Here is an 8,664-nt window from a genome sequence, read left to right on the forward strand (position 1 = left end):
AATTGAACTGACGTTTAGTGTTCCAGTGATCAAAGCAAACAGAAGCCTGCACTGGCCCAGGCCAGGAGCCTGGAGGTGCTCATACACACTTCTAAACATGCCAGACACTGCCAAAGGGTGCTGAACTCAGCCAATCAGCAGCCCACCCCTATTGGCTGCAGAAGAAATGCCCTCCCCATCCCCACCCCCGTGCTGTCAGCTGCAGAGAAGGGGAGGGCCAGCAGACAATCTCTCCCCAGCCCTGCCCCCTCGCCAGCCACCTGCCTTTCTAAGAGGTGGGGGGAGGGGGGACACCATCCCCCCCCAGCCAAGCATGGGCCCACCCCAGCATGGGTCTGAACAGCACTGGGAGGGTGGGGCGGGGCGGGGTGGGGGGGAGAAGGAAGCAGGTACAGGCAGGATGCAGGCTAGGGAGAAGAGGCTTTACGGTCTCAAGACTGTGACAGCTAGGGGTGGGTCCACCCCTGCTCCACCAGATCAAATAGCATAGCCCAGGGCTGCAAAGCATCCTGGAATACTGGGGGACTGCAAGGGAAATTGAGTTGGGAGGGGATCAGGGACACAAGTTCAATAGTTTAACCTAAATCAGTTAAGTATGGTACTACGTCCAACCAGGTTTATCTTAAACTTGCACTTTATCTTAAACCTGATTCAGTCATTTTGAAAGCAGTTTATGTACTCTGAATTTCTGTTATGTTAAAAGTTTTAATCAGTTTCCCATCACTTATAGTGGTAGATGTGTAACTTTTGGGTGCCTGTACATGTGCAGCAAGGCTGCTCTGATGCACTGTAATTACAGCACGTAGGAATAGACTCAGTTAATCAAGTCTGCTGAAGCGTGGTAATTACCGCACTCCAGCAGACTCCAGCATTTCATGTATCATCATACCCATGCTGGAAAATGGCAGCAAGGGCATTTTAACTTAAGCTCATCAAACAAGCTTTGCTTAAACCACCTCTGCCACTATTTTTCAGCGTGGGAACGCTGATACACATCACTAAAGTCTGCTGGAGCATAGTAATTACCATACTCCAGCAGACTCAATTAATTAAGTTTGCTCCAACACACTGGAATTACAGGATGTCAGAGCAGCTTCGCTGCACATGTATAAACACCCAAAAGTTACACAAACTGGTGTAAGCCACTTTTCAGTGCAGGGATGGTGATACACATGATGCTCCAGGCACTTTAATTAGAGTGGCTCTTGGAGAGGTTCTAATTAAAGCTCCCCCCTCCCCTACTCCTGGAGCACATGGAGCGCCCTCTCTTCCTAGCCTTTAGGGCTGCATTATGCTATTAGAGAATCACAAAGCAATTCTACTGCAAAGGGTGATGAGGGAAAACATTTACCATCCTGAATGAATTCTGCTAGAACTTTTTTCTCATTCATCTGTCATTTTAACAACAACTAATGTTCATTTTCTTTAGAAAAGGCAAGGAGTTGGTTTCCTGTTTTTGTATATTTACCGTGCCAGTAACTATGAGATGCCCATTAAACAAGGTCTGATTAAACAAAAATAATATATCAAGCTTATTTCCTGTGAGGAAGAATTCTCAGCTTGTTCCTCTCTCTTTGAATCCTTCATACAGACAAAACCAAGAGATGAAGAAGTAAGTTTCAAGGAAGAAATATCACACCTCTACCTAGGATACTGGGATCTCAGATTTACATATTGCCAACTCATGTAAGGGAGAAAAAAAGACACGTTTGTTTTCACTCCCTTGTCAAAGCAATCTCCTTAATAGTCATCATTCTTGAACAGAGGTCTTCTATATTATGCAATATGTAGAATAAAGCTCCTTTAGTACTTACACTAATAACTTAATATACACGAATACACTTAATATTAAAATTAAGACAAAAAGGAAACAGTAATACCAAAAACTAATTTGACCTCTTGTGTAACAAAGAACATAGAACCTCAAGAAGTTTTTGCTGTGAGTCTTCCATTTAAACTATTGCATATTTTTTTTAGAAAGACAATTACCTTTCATTTAAAAACCTGCAGGTATTGGACAATCCCCAATGCCTATAGGTAAGCTGTTTTAATGGTTAATTACCATCACCCTTCAATATTGTTCACCCTTCAGCTTGACTTTAAATCTGAATTTACATAGCCTGAGCTTCCAGCCCCTGAATCATGTTACACTTTCTTCTTTTAAAGAGCTGCCTACTCGCTGAAATCTTTTTAAGTACATATCTGTAGATCATAATGCATGCACCAGATTCCCTTCTAAAATATCATACTGAAGAAAGACCAGCCAAAAGAATGCTGCTAAAAAGATGAGTCTCTTAAAAATTAAAATTAGAATAAAAAATGCCTAAGTTGAAATCACTAAAGATCTCCTGGACTTTTTAACAGGAAAAACGTAAGAAATGTATGCATGGGAATGTTCTAACTTGGTTTGTTATACATACTGTATTATTACATAGTATTTTACGAAATGTTACTTAGATTAATTCATATTGGTTTCTATCCTGTGTATTAATATAACCAAGTGGACGAAAACTAGATGGATTACAATAAGAACAATAAGAAGTATTTGCTTGTGTTCAATTTAAACACACATATATATTTATAAAAATAAAAAGTGTATATGTGTGTGTGTTTAACAGGGTGTGTGTGCGCAAGTGTAAAAGCTGAAATAAGTATATCTCTATTTGTATCAAGGTTACATTTCACAGTAGGTACAGTTTAGAGTTTTTCCACAATCAGTTCAGTGATTTGACTCTTAAAGAAGCAACTCCTTCAACATTTGCACTTGGTTTCATGTTTTGATCCTAAGCAAATAATGTAAGAGATGTATGTCATACTGAAAAGCTTAGAAATGGAGTTACATGTTAAAGCTAAATGCATATTATTGAATAAGAATATTTAATGAAATGCTAATTCCCATGTTTTGTGAGGTTTCAGAAGTAGCTAGGGAACAGTGATACCTTTAATATCCAATCTTACAAAGAAATAGCTAGGAAGGAACCCTGGGTCACCCTATTAGTTGCAGAAAAATATTTTAATATAAGCCCACCTGAAAATGATAAAATATCCTTTGCCCTATTATATTATGTTTCCATAGGTGTTTTATCATCTTATTTTCAAATTTGTATTGCAAAAAATTTCCCTAGCACTGAAGTAAGACCTGAAAAATGGTTTACTTTATATAAACACCAAGTAATTTTCTGCCTATTTTTAAAATGGAAATCAAGTTAGAGGCAGAATCTGATCATCTTATTCATGTTGTGTTGTGTATTGTGTCCTGAGTAAACCCAATGACTTTTGCTGAATGGTATCAGAATCTGAACAGCTATCTGTGACATAAATGCAAAAAATGTACATGCCATTTTATTGTTGGATTTCAGTAATCAAGCTTGTCATTCTCCATAAACAGCAATACAAGTTACCTCTTCATATAATAGTGAATGAATTCATAGATTCATAGATGTTAGGGTGGGAAGGGACCTCAATAGATCATCGAGTCTGACCCCCTGCATAAGCAGGAAAGAGTGCTGGGTCTAGATGACCCCAGCTAGATACTCATCTAACCTCCTCTTGAAGACCCCCAGGGTAGGGGAGAGCACCACCTCCCTTGGGAGCCAGTTCCAGACCTTGGCCACTCGAACTGTGAAGAAGTTCTTCCTAATGTCCAATCTAAATCTGCTCTCTGCTAGTTTGTGGCCATTATTTCTTGTAACCCCCAGGGGCGCCTTGGTGAATAAATACTCACCAATTCCCTTCTGTGCCCCCGTGATGAACTTACAGGCCGCCACAAGGTCGCCTCTCAACCTTCTCTTGCGGAGGCTGAGAAGGTCCAGTTTCTCTAGTCTCTCCTCGTAGGACTTGGTCTGCAAGCCCTTAACCATACGAGGGGCCCTTCGCTGTACCCTCTCCAGGTTATCCGCATCCTTCTTGAAGTGTGGCGCCCAGAATTGCACGCAGTACTCCAACTGCGGTCTGACCAGCGCCCGGTAGAGGGAAAGTATCACCTCCTTGGACCTATTCATCGTGCATCTGCTGATGCACGATAAAGTGCCATTGGCTTTTTTGATGGCTTTGTCACACTGCCGACTCATGTTCATCTTGGAGTCCACTAGGACTCCAAGATCCCTTTCCACCTCTGTGCCACCCAGCAGGTCATTTCCTAGGCTGTAGGTGTGCTGGACATTTTTCCTCCCTAGGTGCAGCACTTTGCATTTCTCCTTGTTGAACTGCATTCTGTTGTTTTCTGACCACTTGTCCAACCTGTCCAGGTCTGCCTGCAGCTGTTCCCTGCCCTCCAGCATGTCCACATCTCCCCATAGCTTTGTGTTATCTGCAAACTTGGACAGAGTACATTTCACTCCCTCGTCCAAGTCACCGATGAAGACATTAAAGAGTATCGGTCCAAGGACCGAGCCCTGCGGGACCCCACTGCCCACACCCTTCCAGGTCGAAACCGACCCATCTACCACGACTCTCTGGGTGCGACCCTCCAGCCAATTCGCCACCCACTGGACTGCGTAGTCATCCAAGTCACAGCCTCTTAACTTGTTCACCAGTATGGGGTGGGATACCGTATCAAAGGCCTTCCTGAAGTCTAAGTATACGACATCCACCCCTCCTCCTGTGTCCAGGCGTTTCATAACCTGGTCATAAAAAGAGACTAGAGTCATAAAAAGAGACTAGAATTAGTATGTCCAGAATCTTCCTGCATTACCAAAAAGCACTTTGCTTCCTGCAGTAGTGTAATTATGGGTGGGTGAGAGGAGCACAACTCCCAGTTAAGGCAGGCACCAAAATCACCCTCCACTGATGCAGATTCCATGCCCCAGCAGCATACCCATGCCAGGAATTCCAAAACCAAATCTGGTTGCTGCTGCTTTAAAAGCAACAGCCAGGGCAGGCAAACCACACAGTGGCACCTCAGCTGAGGACTGTTTAGAAATTCCTGGCATAGGTAAAACTGATGTCACCCTCTCCAGCCCCACTCTCAGAACCTCATGTCCCACCTACTCTTAGAACTCTATGTCCTGCCACTCTCAAAACCCACATTCCTTCTGTCCCTAGTCTTAGGGAAATGATGCCCTGGGAAAACTTGTATTTTGGCACCCCCTCTGCCCCTAGCACCACTCCTGGCACCCTCCCCCAAGTCACTGATGCTGTGTGTGTGGGGTGGGGTGTGTGCATGGTGGGTGTATGAAGGAGTTTGCAGGGTATGGGTATGGGGTGGGGTGTGGAGGTATATGTGAGGGTGCACGTGGGAGTGGTGGGTACATGAGGGGCAGCTGTGGAAGGCAAGGGACCCCATAGGCTATCACGGGGCAGCACTGAGATGCTAGCCTGGTGCTGGGCAGCAAGGCCAGTGGGTGGCAGGGACTCAGCATGGGGTGACAGGAAGGGCAGGCAGGTGGGTGGGCAGTAGACAGCGTGGCCTACACAGAAAGCCCATCCCCAGCAGTAGGTCACCATTGCCCAGTGCCACGTGGCTGCTTTTGCCCTCCCCATTGGCAGTGGTGGTGGCCAGGGAAGGCTGCAGCTTAGTCTCCAGCCCCAGCAGGCCAGTGGTGGTGAAACCCTTGACATGCAAGCTGCACACTACCTTCTCACTGGGCACCGCCACCTTGCTCTTGGTTCAGCCCTTTGCACTCTCCTCCCAGCCCATCATGCTGCCTGACAGCACCCACTACAGACACTGAGGGTGCTATTTACCCTACTGTCCCAGCCAGCTGGCTCCAATCAGCCCCGAGCACAGCTGGGAGGTGGGGGGCAGGCCAGATCCCACTGCCCAACCCTCAGGATTACTTGCCACCAAAGTTTCCAGATGACTCCCACCCAGCACAAGCAGCAGGGCAGGGTGCAGGTGTATGTGTGTGCAGCACCCCTGTGAATACAGTGCCCTGGGTGGTCATTCATGCTGCCTACCCCTAAGGCTGGCTCTGCCCACTCCATCCCACTCCCAGACCAAGTATGCCCTTTGCCCCACCCCGCGCCCCACATTGTGATGCCTCAAGTGCAAACTCTACTTGTTATGCAACTGGCTTCTTATATCCTTCACCATCATGTGCTGATAAACTTGTATAACCCTTTTACTGTTCTCTGATATTCATTTCCCTCTCCCCTCCCCACACCCTGCCTGCAACACACTTTAACTTGCCATGATTTCAACCCAATATTTTTGGAACCATTCTGATATTCAGCTTAGATAAGACGTTCTAATGTATAACATTAATGTTATTGAAAGATTTTCAATTAAATGCCTAGGTTTAATATATAACTGTTCCTCTCCATGGAAATCTTTAGTAAAAGGTGAAAGATTTATACGATCTGAAGAGAAACCAGAGTATGTGCAAGTGTATGTGTGTGCGGCACATACACTTATATTATATTACAATATTATAAGAATATTAATGTAGCTATGTGATCCTGCCAAGTAAAGCACTAGTGTCCAGCTAAGTGTCAAGACCTAAAACGTCCAAGCATCAGTCCTCTTTAAGCTCCTTTCTTAAACTAGCTTTGTTACCAAAGAAAAAACTTATTATTAAACACACACACAGAATCAATCATATATCTATGCTTTCCATCTCTTTCTCCATCAATGGCCTTATGCCACCTGTGAAAAAGGGCATGTATCCTGACATATCATAAACATTGTCTTTCCATTTGCTACAGTAACCAGTGCTTTATAGTGAGAATTAGTCTCCTATATTCCATTTCAGCTTTAATGACCAGTTTGCAAAATTTCCACTTCCAGAAAGAGAGCTTGAAACATTTTTCAGGCCACCAAAATGAGCTTCCTTTTTTGTTAAGTGGAAGGCAAATTCCTCATAGGCGACTGGTGACTGTTGATAGTGGGGGCGCACAATTTAAAGGTTCTGGTGGTATGCAGCAGGGCTCAGAACAGGTACTCTGGAGTGCCAGGTTCAGCCCTGCACCATCAGGGCCATGCACCAGTTTCTGGAGTGCCTAAAGTGGACCTGAGCCCAGACTATCCTAGTGTCATAGAGGTCCCCCAATGGTGCAGGGCTGGTTCAGACTCACCAGAGTTTGGCACCCAGCTTCGATGGTGCAGGGATAGTTCCCAAGCCCTGACCCTTCAACCACCTCCACCACCATCCCACAGATTTATCTGTAGAAGCAGCTCCTGGGTCCTGCCTGAAGTGGAATGGAAGGTGCAGCTTTCAGAGCTGCTCTCACCACTCTGCCTGTACTGCTGGCTGCGTGTGTGCGTGCACTTGTGTGGCAGCCTCTGCCCTGCAGCCCCAGATAGGTTTTTACCTTTACCTCCCTTCCTCCCTTTTTTAAAATATGTCAATGTTCATCAATGTTGATCAATAAAATCAATGAACGTTAAATGGGGGGGGCAAGTGCCCCCCTGTGGAGCCTGCGCCTCGCTCCGCCTGGCCTATCGGGGTGTGGCCCCTCCCCTCAACTCGCCTGCCACGACTTGGATGTACTCGATTACCTTCAGAGGGGTCTCCAGTGGAGATCTTTATCCTGGGTGGGGCCTCCCAATAGACGGTGGTACTCACGGTTATCGGACGCGGTGATCCACAGGGCTCCGCCTCCCTTACACCCTGTCCACACGCCAACTGCTGGGCGATGTTGTCCAGATGTTGCCAGGCCCAGTATGATGGCCCCTGACCGGTTCCCCGGTTCCGGTCGTCCTCCCTCCTGCTGAGAGGGGTTTCTCCTTTCTCCTTCCTTAAAGATAATACTCCTCCGAACAAGGGGGAGCTGGTGGGTGCTTCCCCTGGTGCCAGCCCCCTCCTGGGGCCTCCGCTGTCTCCCCTTTCCTCCCGTCCGCAGGGCCCTCCCCTGCCTCCTGTGCGTTTGCCATTTGCAGAGAGAGTGCCTCGGCGTGCACTCCCTGACTGCCTTTCACTTGGCTGCTGGAGAAAGGCTTCCAGCTCTTGCCTACACTGCCCGCTTGAGACCCGCAGGCGGGGTCCTCGATGCCCCGTGTGAGAGCCTGCAGCACGGGCAGCACACCCGTACTCTCTCTCCCTGGCTCCCGCTCCTTCCCTGTTCTGCCGACGTTTTTAAATCCTCCTGCCGCGGCCGCTCCAGCCGCTGGGATTGGCTCAGCTGTTCGCCGCGCGGGGAACAGCTCTTGCCAGAGCCGGCGTAATGGCGGCTCACGCGGCTGCAGCCACAGATGCGGCTCTTCCTCCCGCTGCCCCTCTGACAGTACGTATGCCCTTCTGGGGGCTTGTTCTCGGGGTCTGGGGTCTGTGGGTCCCCTCTTCTTCCCCTCACTCACCTGTGGGGGCGCTTCGCCGCCACAGACCTCCCCCCTTAATTTGCCTTGTGGCGGCTGATTTTCTCTCATGACAGCATGTGTCACCTGCGGCTCCTCCCTATGGATGTGGCCCGTACCTTCCTCTGCGTCATCTGCGCCTCCCCACCTGGACAAGAAGTCAGCCACAAAGTTATCTCGGCCCGGACGGTGTATCACCATGAATTTGAATGGCTGTAAAGCCAAAGCCCAGCGGGTGATCCTGGTGTTCATGCTCTGTTTCTGTGTTAACCACTGTAGTGGTGCGTGGTCTGTTACTACCACGAATTCCCTCCCCATCAGGTAGTACTTAAAATATTCTATTGCCCAGCATATTGCCAGGCACTCCCTTTCGATGGTGGCATACCTGGTTTCTGCATGACTGAGTTTCCTGCTGGCAAAGGCAATTGGGC

The 8,664-nt window shown here is 47.4% G+C and overlaps 1 pseudogene; it reads right to left on the reverse strand.

The window, feature by feature from the left end:
* Window positions 1-6,194: 6,194 nt before the first annotated feature.
* LOC132247992 (U5 spliceosomal RNA) lies at window positions 6,195-6,320 on the reverse strand (annotated as a pseudogene).
* Between the last annotated feature and the right edge of the window lie 2,344 nt (window positions 6,321-8,664).

The sequence above is a fragment of the Alligator mississippiensis genome, chromosome 1 (genome assembly GCF_030867095.1).
Source record: "Alligator mississippiensis isolate rAllMis1 chromosome 1, rAllMis1, whole genome shotgun sequence".
In the NCBI taxonomy this organism is placed as follows: Eukaryota; Metazoa; Chordata; order Crocodylia; family Alligatoridae; genus Alligator; species Alligator mississippiensis.